General features: G+C 48.1%; 1 protein-coding gene across 9 annotated transcripts in view; it reads left to right on the top strand.

Moving 5' to 3' along the window:
• RB1CC1 (RB1 inducible coiled-coil 1) overlaps window positions 1–5,182 on the top strand; it is a 126,171-nt gene that overhangs the window by 54,175 nt on the left and 66,814 nt on the right. The gene's annotated exons all lie outside the window — the stretch shown is intronic.

Genomic DNA, 5,182 nt, shown 5'->3' with positions numbered 1-5,182 from the left:
AACCCTAGAGGAGCGATACATGTTTGGATTTCTCCTACAGCGTTCTGGACAAGCGGCAGCTTCGGATTTTAGGAGATGCAGGCCAGTGGTAATTGGCCTATGAGTTAGGTTTTCGTTATTTAGAAGAGCCAGATGGTGGATCCTCAACGATTTCATCCAATCGAGAATATGAGCCATAAAAATTGTTTAAGTCTGTTGAATAAGATCACTAATCAATTTTTTTTTTTTTTAGAAGTGTTCTGTTTACAGATCCGGAATCCAGAGTGCGTGGCGAAGAGAAGCCCTGAGAGGGATGACATCACCGAAAGAAGTGAGGGCCTGACGTACGACTTTGCCATGATGCCCACTGAAGCCCTGATCGTACAGTTTTGTTATGAATCAGATTATGTGTTTGTGTTGATTATTGTTTCTTGATTATTATGTAACTCAAGCCCAGGACAGCGAATTTTATGTATGTTTGTTTGTTTGTTTGCTTATCTGTTAGTTTGATGACTCACTCATATCTAGAACTTTGTCGTATATAGCGTAATTTAGCTATGCTCTCAGCAAGGGGGGATGTCGCAACCCAAAGTTGTGATTTTTTTTGTTTTGTTTGTGTGTGCTTCGGCACTGCTAAATTATTTTCCCACTAAAATGCAGCTGCTTTGCACGGTGGAGTTTTCTGCTGCAGAGGAGAACCCCGGTGCAATGGAGTATTCCCGCCAAATTGGTAGCTATTCTAATACATGCACACGTGGCGGCTAGCAATTGGCTTGCTAGCCGTATAAAGAGCTTGGGTGGTTTCCGCCCAAGTTGGAGAGAGAGCAATTGGAGTTCGAGAGGGAGAGCGCAAAGATCTCTAAGCACTGCGGATCCTTACGGACCCAACGTTTTTCTTAAAAGGCAATAGAGGCCTGATAACTGAACCCGCGGAGCTTCAACAACTCCGGGGAAAAGAATGAACAGCCTCTAGCCTCTCCCCGTTGCCGATAAATTCCTAGACGTATCCCTTCCTGTACGAGAAACTACCGAACCCACGGAGTTTCAATAACTCCGGGGCAAAGAAACTACCGAACCCGCGGAGCTTCAATAACTCCGGGGCAAAGAACGAATTGTCGTAGTCCTCTAATGAGGATTTAAGCGGAGCTGAACCTGGAAACTGTCCAGCCTACACCACGACCATCTTTGGTGTAAGTAAACAATCTTTAAATCAACCGTTACGCGTCCGAGACTAATTCTAGCTTGCCACCGGTCCTCTCCGACCCCGCGTGCCCAGGCTGCTGGCCACAGCCCGCGTGCACAAAGACGGGCCCGGCTCGCACATGGCGACGAGGATGGGATCGGGAGAGAACTTGCACATGGCAACCCAGGTGGGATTGGGAGAGGGCCCGCACAAGTTGCAGATTGAGATGATGGTGCAGCAGTTCAGTTTCCATTTAGGAAATAACGTTTTCTTATTATATACCAGTATTAACAGGGATGTGAATGAAACACCTGAAATAGATTGCCACATAGGCAGTGGGAATTAAAAATGTTATTTTAATTAAAAGTATTGATATTCTAAATGATAAGCAAACAAAGGTTTTACTATTATAAGCATTATTAAAAAATAACCTTTGGACTGTGGATCAGCTTCTCTTAACATATGCTCATATATTATTCTGTGAAGTTTTTTTTGTTTGCTCTATTTGGTTTTTTTCCCTTTTGATTTAGCCATAAGACTAAAGTTTTTGTTTTTAACTGTTTCATGGTAGATGTTACTATGGCCATGTACAGGTATTTAAATGAAGAGAGCACTTTACAAACGTTAGAGGGGCTGAGCAGTGATTTGTGCTTGGGTAGCTTGTACTGCCAACAGCATACACCCAGGGCCCCTATGCATGCATCCCAGCTGTCCTTGCTTCTAGAGCTTGTCCAGCCAACTGTGCAGGGCAGCACTGATTGGCTACCCCTGAGGACCCAACCCACCAGCACTCTCAATCTCTTCTCCCTCTTGGCTGTGAGGCTGAGGGGGACCCGGGGCATGTTTCCTTTTGTTAGTTGCAGGCATGTCAATTTCTAGGTTTGGGTTTTCACCCCACAGGTCTTAAACAGAGAATACAGCTGTTTTGGCACCCTGTCTCCCTGTAGGCCTGGAACACGTTATGGGATTTGTGAAAAGGGCTGGGCTTCCTGTTTCTGAGGGGGTGGTGGGGGCAGTGGTGTTCTGTGCTCGGCTAGAGCCCTGGAGTTAATCCCAAGTCACAGACAGTTTCCCTGGAACTGTCAGGTAGGGGGCCGGGCAAGAGCAGTGCATGCTGGGATGCTGTAGGATGGTGCTACAGCTTCTCATGGAAGGTTAAGTGTACATACATTTGTTTTCCTGGGAGAAACTCCCCTGGAAGCCACTTTTACTGAGTTGCTGTTGGATTAATTGTTTTTCCTTGAACTACCATTTTTGGTCTGAGAGAAACTGTGGGAATGTTTTGTACACTATTGGTTTCTTCCGGTAGAAATGTAATACTCATATGCCAAAGTCTGTTGTTCTCCAACATCAGTGCAGTTGTGCATGGTGAATATTACATGACAGCAGCTAAACTGAGGCTATTCCAGTACAATTGAAGTTACTGTACTTCCTGTCATGAAAATAATGTTGCTATTTTTGAAAGCTTTCATTCCATTATATAAGTTTTAGACTAATGCTGGGCATAAACTGAACAAATACAGGTGCCTCTTAGGTTTAATCTGTTTTGTCCCCCAGTAAAAGGCAACATAATAGTACTTGCTTATATTTAGGAAAATTTTAATAGAGTTTGACTTCAGCAATTCTGCAGACAGCAAATTGTCTTTGGCTCAATTTTAATTTTTTTCTAATCTGAGCTAAAATAACCAAAATAATCTAAATACTTTGTGGTAGAATTGCTCTTCTGATATTATATTTATCTAGAAATGGCATTTTAACCAACTCAGATGGAATTACGTGACTATTAATTTTTCTCCCCTATTTAGAAATCTGACCTGTGCAAATAATACACAGTTGCTTTTCTTACTTTAACCTCTTTGCTCTTGTGGCATTCTTTGTTATCTGAATTTAGCATAAAGCAGCAGTTCAGAAGCTCTGGTCCGTGGCTATTGGTGATCCCAGAAGAGCTGCTAGGTTACATCTTTTGTTTTAATTCTCCAAGTTTCTCATCTCTTCCTGCTGCCATCAGAGAGAGAGAGCTGGGAAAACCCAGATTTGTGTAAAAAACCAAAAAAACCAAACAAAAAACAAGAACAAGAAAAAAACAGTGGGTAGTGCCTAAAGTAGTTGCTTCTGTTAAATGCTGCTGCTGTTGCTGCCTAACTAAGAGGAAAATGGAAGCACTTTTGAAGATCACTGCCACAATACTGTCTACCAGTTGGGTTTGGGGAGGAGGAGCCAAGTGCTCTAAATATGTCCCAAGGTAAAAGGCTGGAAAGGAGTTCCAGGGGTGCATGGGAGATGGAGAACAAATTTGAAGTAGTTTGTGCAGGAAAGAAACACTGGAAGAAAAGATTCCTTCCACCCAAAGGGATGAAACATTAATTTGGGGGGTATCAAACTGATCCAGCCCCACAGGCCAGATAAGTGGCTGGGGGCTGGTCCATAAACCAGCTTGGGCCCACGGACCTCTCCTCCCCCTCTCCCTCCCTCTCCTAGAAAACCTGATCTGGCTGCTGCTCCATGTCATCTTGGACCCAAACTGTTTGTGGTGCAGATTTTGGATGGCTGGAATTGGTGCCATATGCTGCACAGTCCAGCCAGAGCAGCCACCACACTCTACACGGTGGTTGCTCTCACCATACTGTGTTACACGTGGTGCCTGACCCTGCAGGTCCTGGACCACACTGCATGCAGTGACTTCTCCAGCCAGTTTGGGACCCTTGTTGGAAACTAGCTGGAGTGGGTTCTGTGTACGGTGCATTTCCCAGAGCGGGTGCTACCCATGGTGCAGTCTTGCTAGGCTGGCCAGCACGCACAGCACAGCACACAGCACAGCACAGCTGGTCAACACACACAGCACAGCTGTGATTGGCCAAACTGCTCTTTATGGCACCTGTTCCAGCCCCCTGGGATCCATGCTGCAATGGCAGGAGCAGACATTGGATCAGGTATTCTGGGGGAAAAGGAAAAAGGATCTATAGGCAGGATCTAACCTACTGACTGGACCTGTATCACAGGCACATGTCATGTCCTGTTTGGGACAGTTGCAGCCAGGGGGATCACTGAGGGCTAGATGGCAGGGCTCCATGTGTTGGATGTGACCTGCAAAGCCCTGGCATCTAACCCGCTGGACTCCCTACTACTTGGGGATAGGGGAGCAGTGGCAATACCACTGCCCTCCCTTGCTTCTAAATTCCACCCCCCCCTCCCCCGTGGGGCTGTGGCAAGGCCATGCCCTTCTCCTTTCCCCCTCTTTGTCTCCAGTGAGGCCAGACCACACTCCTTTGTCCCCCCCCACCCCTCCAGTGGATCCAGGGCCAGTCCATGTTCCCCACCTTCCACCCCCACCCTGGGGCTGGGATATACCCCCCTCCTCACTGTTTTGTGGGGCCAGGGTTGGGCTTTGTCATTCTACCCCCTGCCTTTCCCTCCTCCTCCCTTCTGTGGGGCTGGGACCAAGCCAGATCCCCTTCTCTACTACCCTGTGGAACCAGGAGCTGGGCCATGGCCCCTCCTCCCCCCCATCATGGAGCTAGGGCCTGGTCTACACTCCCTCCTACCTCTCCCCACACTGCCATGGAGCCAGGGGCTGGACCATGCCCCTGCTTGGGACTGGGCCATACCCTCTTCTTTATCCCCATCCCCTTCCATGGCCATGGGGCATGCCCTGTTCTTTCCCCATGTTGGGGTAGGGCCATAACCCCTTCTCCTCAATCCCCAGGCCATACTCCTACTTTGGTGCTGGACCATGCCTCCATCCTTTCTCCCTTGCCTTGGGGCTGGGCAACCCTGCCCCTGGTGCTAGGTCATAACCATCCATCAAGCCAGTGCATGTTCTCCCTCCCTCCATGGGGCTGAGCTCTGTCCCTTCTCTTCTCATGGGGCTGAGCCATGTCCCCCTTTACACCACCTTCTCCCCACTCCCCACGTGAGTTTGGGCCATGGCCCCCTCTCCTCCCCCCTGTGGGTCTGGGCCATGCCACCTCCTTGCCCCCTTTCCCTGTGAGGCTGGGACCAAGCCATGTCCCCTCCTTTTCC

The sequence above is a fragment of the Alligator sinensis genome, unplaced genomic scaffold, assembly GCF_000455745.1.
Source record: "Alligator sinensis unplaced genomic scaffold, ASM45574v1 scaffold612_2, whole genome shotgun sequence".
Classification (NCBI taxonomy): domain Eukaryota; kingdom Metazoa; phylum Chordata; order Crocodylia; family Alligatoridae; genus Alligator; species Alligator sinensis.
Note: the sequence above shows the minus strand (reverse complement) of the source record. Positions and strands in the feature narration are given on the sequence as shown.